The sequence below is a fragment of the Entelurus aequoreus genome, linkage group LG04 (genome assembly GCF_033978785.1).
Source record: "Entelurus aequoreus isolate RoL-2023_Sb linkage group LG04, RoL_Eaeq_v1.1, whole genome shotgun sequence".
In the NCBI taxonomy this organism is placed as follows: Eukaryota; Metazoa; Chordata; class Actinopteri; order Syngnathiformes; family Syngnathidae; genus Entelurus; species Entelurus aequoreus.
The window spans coordinates 34,737,676-34,745,175 of record NC_084734.1 but is presented as its reverse complement, the minus strand read 5'-3'; the positions used below and the strand labels follow the sequence as shown (position 1 = coordinate 34,745,175).

Genomic DNA, 7,500 nt, shown 5'->3' with positions numbered 1-7,500 from the left:
TACACAGCGGCGTTTAAAAACGTCATACATTTTACTTTTAATAACTGATACTGATAATAACGAAACCGATACCGATAATTTCCAAAATTACATTTTAAAGTATTTATCGGCCGATAATATCGGCAGCCCGATATTATTGGACATCCATACTAATATCACATATTTGCTTTTAGATATACATAAAACATTTGTTCAGCCTTTTTAAAGAAAATATGTGCATAATTGCAAATCAAATTTATCATGACATCATTTAATTGATGATGTCATATTGACCACGCTCCCATCGCCTCATATATAGTGGCAATCTAGTCCACCTCTCCAGTGGACTTTATAGATCTTAACAAATGTCCACTACTGAGAATGGAGGTTCTCAGAAGGATGGATAAAAGGGAGGGTTCTTTAAGTTTTTGTGGTTTTCGTGTGGCATACGTGAGACAGAGTGCAGAGAGTATGGCAGCTGTCCCAGTTAGTGCGCACAGACCAAGTTAGACAAGGCGAAGGGGGTCAGGTTGCACCCCGACAGCCCCATACAGTCCCACTCACACAGACACATACATGTAACGCCGGTAGCTAAATGCGAGCCTGAGAATTGCCATCACCATCTGCCCAACGACAAGGCATGTTTGCACTTGACAGAAGTGTCGCAGAAAAAGCCCTGGCATCCCTCGAATGGAGAGGAATCCTGGTTGAGGCACAGAGGTTTGCTTTAATATAAGTCTTGTGGACAATAATTCTTGCAAGATTTATGTTTAGTTGACAGCTAACAATTGTTTTTTGTGCAGCCATTCTCAGTCCAAGGGTACATTTAAGAGGTACGTGTTTTTATTCTGTAATAAATTGCAGAAAGGCAATTGGTTATGTTTTCACCACAATTAGCAGGTTTATGCAAGGAATAAAACATCATATTTTGGTGCAGGTCAAGAAATATGTGATCACTTTCCGCTGTTACGGTCCACTTGCACTTCAAAGTGAGGCAGTGAACTTTTCGATTACCTTTCGATGCGTGACTGTTGATCACTACTTTGTAATGTGTATTACCGGCACCTAACGGATTAGAGTGGAACAGCATTGAGTTCTCAATCCAACACGTTCTCTTTGTATATTTTTTGCTCCTGAAAATGAATTTGGCAGTCATTTGCCATAATATCAAGCACATTTCGCCGCATGGACAATCAGTACGTGTCCATGCACTAAATTAGTCTGATTTCTCAAATAGTTTGGCTCTAAATAAGCATCCTACAATGGAAACACCTTAATCTGATCGTGTTCGGTTTTAGAAAAGTCTCACGAACACACCTGGATTATGCGATTGAAAACCAGATCTCTTGAGTGGGTGTGTGCCGCCGGAGGGGACCCTTTGTATTGCGCATGCGCCAGTCTTAATGCGTGGGATACAAGCAGATACCCTTCCATAAAAACATAGCAACAATTGTAATGAAGAGGAGACTCTTTATTTGCTCCACAAATTCAAAGAACAGAACATTTTGAAGTGCATCGATGGGAGAAAAAATGGAAATGGAGAATGCCGACTTATTTTGCACTCCCAAACGAAATACGAATGAGATGGAATATTACCAGGTATATTACAAGGCAAATAATAAAGCATACACAAACCTCTTCATGCTGCATTAGTACCAATAACTCTATATGTCACACAACTGGCAAGATAGTCCAGAACAATAGCAACCTTCATCTGGAACAATATCGGCCAGGGCACGTACGGTCTTTTCCTTAGGATTTAAAAGTCCTTTCATCAATCCACACACCCTTATGAATGAACTCCAAGACATTCAAAGGTTTGGTTTCCTTTATTCGCTGTCCGAAAATTCCTTCAAAACAACTCTCTACCGCCAGTCTTTCTTTGCTTCGGACCTGCATCCGTTCCGAGACATTCTTGGTAATAGTGTCAAGTTTGTAGCACAATTTAAGACAATTTCTTAATGATGTCTGCTATTTAACATCAGTATATCCATTAGAGACATAATATTTGTAATCTGTGCTGATATTACAGCGGACATCAGATACAACAGATGTCTCTCTCCCCCCACCCCACCCCCCAACAATCTCGCTTGGTCCGTCCCATTTTGCGCGAGTCATTTTGACTGTCAAGGTCCAAACTTTCCTCATATTCCCATCATTTGGAAATGTATGCTAGCTGACCCCTTCTTTAGGTGTATTGCTACAACCTGCAACAATGTATCTGGCAAAATAGTTGATAATGCCTTTAAATTCTACACAAAGATAACATGATTTGGGATGGAGATGCTACCAAAACATATACTACGCAATATAAAGTTGCCTCCAGTCTTATGTAGGTGACGTCAGCAGGCTGATTGATGCAGGCCCACGCACATTGTGGAGCTAAAAGTGGGGGTTCCAAAATGTACTAAAATCACTATTGCGTCTATTTTGGGGGGATTTTTACCATTAGATAATATTTTTAAGTCCAGAACTAGGAAATAAGTGCCAATGTTGTCAGAAATAGAGCGGCCCTTTAAGTCTTCAATGATAGTATACACCCTTTTTACACTTGTAACAAGTACCTCTCTCGTAACTAACATAAGGATCAACCACTGTTGTTAGCTAGTCCCCTAAAATATGACCTAAATATTTACAGTATGTTAACAGTAAATATGAATTATTATTGAAGAACTATGCCAATCTGATGCTTGTTTTAACAAGGTAATATGTTCTATGGTCTCTACTATGAACGGGTGTAATAATCACTTAATTGATTGTTGGGAAATTAGTGGCAGAGGCGTTGTTGGTTTGGTTTTACATAGTTTGTTGCCTTGAAGAAGATAAGACTGGCATGGAAACAGGAGTTCAGAACATTCAGACATTCCATCCTCCTTTAACCAAATCCTACAAAATATATATATAGAGCAGTGGTTCTTAACCTGGGTTCGATCGAACCCTAGGGGTTCGGTGAGTCGGCCTCGAGTTCGGCAGAGCCTACGCCGCTGAGGTCAAGACACACCCGACTCATCGTGTAAATAAAAACTTCTCCCTATCGGCGTAATACCCCCAAACAAGGTACCGTTGCGTCGGATGAAAAGAGAACAGCTCCCTCCCCCCATTCTCACCACATTCTACAGAGGCACTATAGAGAGCCTACTGACCAACTGCATCTCTGTCTAGACTGGAGCCTACAGTGCCTCAGACAGGAAGTCTCTACAGAGAGTGGTGAGGACGGCGGAAAAGATCAACAGTACTCCTCTTCCTCCTATCCAGGAAATCGCAAAAAGCCGCTTCCTGACCAGGGCTCAGAAAATCTGTCGAGACTCTTCCCACCCCCACCAAGGACTGTTTTCACTGCTGGACTCTAGAAAGAGGTTCCGCAGCCTCCGTAGCAGAACCTCCAGGTTCTGTAACAGTTTCTTTCCTCGGGCCATAAGACTCTTGAACGCATCATGATAATGCCCTCAATTCCCCCCAAAAATTGATTAACTCGCTGGAATACAAAGACAATATAACAAACATCCATAAATGTGGATGCATATGCAAAAGTGCAATATATTTATCTTTACAGTAATCTATTTATTTATATCTGCACCTTATTGCTCTATCTCTATGGGGACGGCGTGGCGCAGTTGGGAGAGTGGCTGTGCCAGCAACCTGAGGGTTCCTGGTTCAATCCCTCCTTCTACCATCCTAGTCACGTCCGTTGTGTCCTTGAGCAAGACACTTCACCCTTGCTCCTGATGGGTCCTGGTTAGCGTCTTGCATGGCAGCTCCCGCCATCAGTGTGTGAATGTGTGTGTGAATGGGTGAATGTGGAAATAGTGTCAAAGCGCTTTGAGTTCCTTAAAAAGGTAGAAAAACGCTATACAAGTATAACCCATTTACCATTGTATCCTACACTACAACAAGCTAATGCAAAAAAATGTTGTTCTTATCTGTACTGGAAAGTTCGAATTTGAATGACAATAAAAGGAAGTCTAATCCAACTAACTAATTTTCCATTTGATTTGCAGGTGTGTAATTTGTTGTGAGTTCATGTAAAAAAAACATTTAACTTTGTCTTGAGTTTGAAAAAAAATCTTAACATTTTATTTTTCACTAAGGAAGGGTTCGGTGTATGCGCATATGAAACTGGTGGGGTTTGGTACCTCCAACAAGGTTAAGAACCACTGATATAGAGTATATAAAAAATACATTTAGTCAAAGACCCTTTTTAGTTGCACATCTTGATTCGGTTTATTTGGCAACAACAAGCAGAGGAGGCAATTAATTCTGGCCTGTCTATAATGCAGCCTGAACGAGCTGCCATTGAAATTGAAAAATATATATGCTTTCTTAACATCTAAAATGATTACTTAACAAGAAATTAATTTGGGATTTCTGGAAAAAACAAAGTGATTATTCTTTCCCCGAGTTCCAAGTTGTCAGGAATACATCAATGCAGCCCATTGTTGACAGACACTAGAGGAACTTGGTTCTAGTTTGTCTGCTTCTTAATGCCTCCCTGTCACGTTAGAGAACCTCCTGAGACCGGAAAAGCATAGAGGGAAAGGTTCAAAAAGTACCGGTAGACTACTTTCCTCCCAGTGGAGATTGAGTGAGGTCACAGCACAACACACCATAAAAAACAATCTTGTCAGTCTTTCGTTTTGTTTTGAGGTTAAAGGGAGGGGGGTGTAACATGATAATTAGCTTGGCGCTTTCGGAGACGCAACAGAGGTGTGAGGTCAGCAGGCCAGTGTGGAGCCAAGTCTCCAAAGTGGCCAAACAGACTGGAGAATCCATCTAAAAGAGGCTGAAGAAAGCAGCGTGGGCTTTCTAGAGAAACGCACCAGACAGGAAACCGCATGATATTTGTGCTTGTGTGTCTGCTGAGTGCGTCTAGGTGTTTTGGCCGCTCTGTTTTACGCATATGGTCGCGGCGACGTGAGACTGCTGAGGTCATCCGAGTGGAGACTGTCTCGTACGCTGGAAGGTTACTCTTGTCTTTATTGATTACTCCTCAAATACTTTTCGAAACTGCTGTCATGATCATATGATAAACATTTTAGTTCAGCTGACCTTTGGTTAAACCTGACTAAATGTTCATCTTTATTGCAATAGGTTTCCTTGTTTTGCTCGGTAAATTGCAACAATTCTGAGGCTGACTTGCCTGCAGCAAGAACTTCCTCTGTTGCTCTGCTGAGAGATTGGATTTCTGTCTTTGCAGCGCAGAACCACAGAGGTATTGGAGCGGATGCTGAGGCTAGTTTGGCTTTGACCCCAGACTCAATGGCAAATGTTGGCATTTTTTGCATCATCAGTACTTTAGGTCTTATAATAAATTAACATTTCTTAAACTGGCACTTATAATGGCATGGAAGAATGTCTCTTTGAATGATCTGAGCGACTGTTTCAATGCCAGCGTTGCATGTTACTTCTCATAGATGACATCGTGTTGTGTCAATTAGACCTTAGGACTTAAAGAAAACTGCACCTTTTTTGGATCATTCGAAACTTCCCACGGTTAGTATTACCGTTTTAAATACAAATTATCCTAAAACCGTGATTGGTAATACTAAGAAACTCACGAACCGGTGACACTGCTCATTTACTGGAGATGCAAGTTCGCGTTAACATACAGTGCAAATGGAATACATTTATTTTTGTCCTCAAAATTCGGCAAACAATACCTCATAATGACAATGTGAAAACATTTTTAGAGCTTTTAGCAGATTTATTAGAAATAAAAAACTAACACATACATGTACATAAATATTTATAGCCTTTGCTCAGTAATTTTGCTGATGCACCTTTGGCAGAAATTACAGCCTCAAGTCTTTTGAATACTTTGCCACAATCTTGGCACACCTATCTTTGGGCAGTTTCACCCATTCGTCTTTTTGGCATCTCTAAAACTCCATCAGGTTGGATGGCAAGCGTTGGTGCTCAGTCATTTTCAGATCTCTACAGAGATGTTCAATTGGATTCAGATCTGGCTTCTGCCTGGGCCACTCAAGGACATTTACAGGGTTGTCCTGAAGCCATTCCTTTAAAATATTGACTGTGTGTTTAGGGTCATTGTCTTACTGAAAGATGAAACGTTGCCTCAGTCGGAGTTCAATAGCGATCTGGAACAGGTTTTCATCCAGGATGTCTCTGTACATTGCTGCATTCATCTTTTCCTCTATCCTGAATAGTCTCCCAGTTACTGCCGCTGAAAAACATCCCCACAGCATGATGCTGCCACCACCATGCTTCACTGTAGGGATGGTATTGGCCTGGTGATGAGCAATGCCTGGTGTCCTCCAAACATGATGCCTGGCATTCACGCCAAAGAGTCTTTTTGTCTCATCAGACCTGAGAATTTTGTTTATCGTGTGTGGGGAGGTGGGGCCGGCAGACCGACAGCGAGGCGTGCCCCGCCGGGGCCGACTCCGAGATGGCGGCGAGGAGGCGTGGCCGGCGGTCCAGCGGCGGGGCAGGGCACACCGGGGCCTGAGACAGAGGCAGAAGGAGCAAGGCAGCTTGTTAAGACTTTAGCAGCTAAAGTTAGCTTTAGCTTAGAAACTCATTCGGTACACCCCCGTACCGAACCGAAAGCCCCGTACCGAAACGGTTCAATACAAAACACGTACCGTTACACCCCTAGCAGATACAAATGACACATTCATGTTTTTGTGTAATGATGACAACGTATGCTCACGCGGACGATTGACTAGTTGATGGTTGATGGTTTTCTTTTCAAATGTTCGTTCATAGCCGTTGTGCTGCTATGATAGGCCATTTCCGCTCGACACAGTGTGCATACAACAACATTATTAGGCTGTGTATTGAAATACTCCCATACTTTTGACGACTTTTGGCGTGATTTTCCCCCCTCGCTCGCACAGTCTGCTTTGCGCTCCGCCATGACGGTAGTGTGACGTAAATATGTGACACGTCGACTAGGGCTGGGCGATAAAACAATAACAATATATATCGCGAGAGACATGTGATCAATATCAATAGAAAATGGGGTCGATAGAACGTTCGATAATTTCACTTAGTTCTCTTAGAAAAAAATAGGAAGAAAGGCAGAGCCGGAACCGCACGGCATTCTGGGGGGTGTAGGCAGAGGAAGGGCTTTGGCCTCTCGACCTATCACGGCCGAGCCTGAACCGCAAGGCATTCTGGGAAATGCTAACAGGAAAAAAAAAAAAAAAAAGCAACAACAGCTGTCGGCTAGCTGACGACGAGGAGTGAAACGAAACGGGAATATGAGTGCGGCAGCACGAGAGGAAATTGTAAATAAAAAGGAAACGTCACGTCACCAGTTTGGCAGTATTTGGGATTTTTTAAAATCCGAAACGAATCAGAGTAATACTGTCTGCAAGGTTGTCGTCCCGACCAAGTCTGGGAACACGACAAACTTATTTTACCACCTGAGCCGCTCTCACCCGCTGGAGTACAGCAGTATCAAACAGCCACAACCATCTACATCAGCCGGTGCAAGTGGAACAGCACCGAAGCGACAACAACAGCCCACCATCGTCTCGATGGTGGTCTGTTGTTGTC

At 42.6% G+C, this 7,500-nt stretch overlaps 1 protein-coding gene and 1 long non-coding RNA gene across 8 annotated transcripts in view; one reads left to right on the top strand and one right to left on the bottom strand.

Moving 5' to 3' along the window:
• The window catches only part of eya4 (EYA transcriptional coactivator and phosphatase 4), a 120,405-nt gene that overhangs the window by 22,420 nt on the left and 90,485 nt on the right, over positions 1-7,500 (top strand). The window lies entirely within an intron of this gene.
• The window catches only part of LOC133648519 (uncharacterized), a 10,800-nt gene continuing 9,066 nt past the window's right edge, over positions 5,767-7,500 (bottom strand). The window contains exon 3 of the long non-coding RNA XR_009825879.1: positions 5,767-6,441. This is a non-coding gene — a long non-coding RNA (uncharacterized LOC133648519). The remainder of the gene's footprint in view (positions 6,442-7,500) is intronic.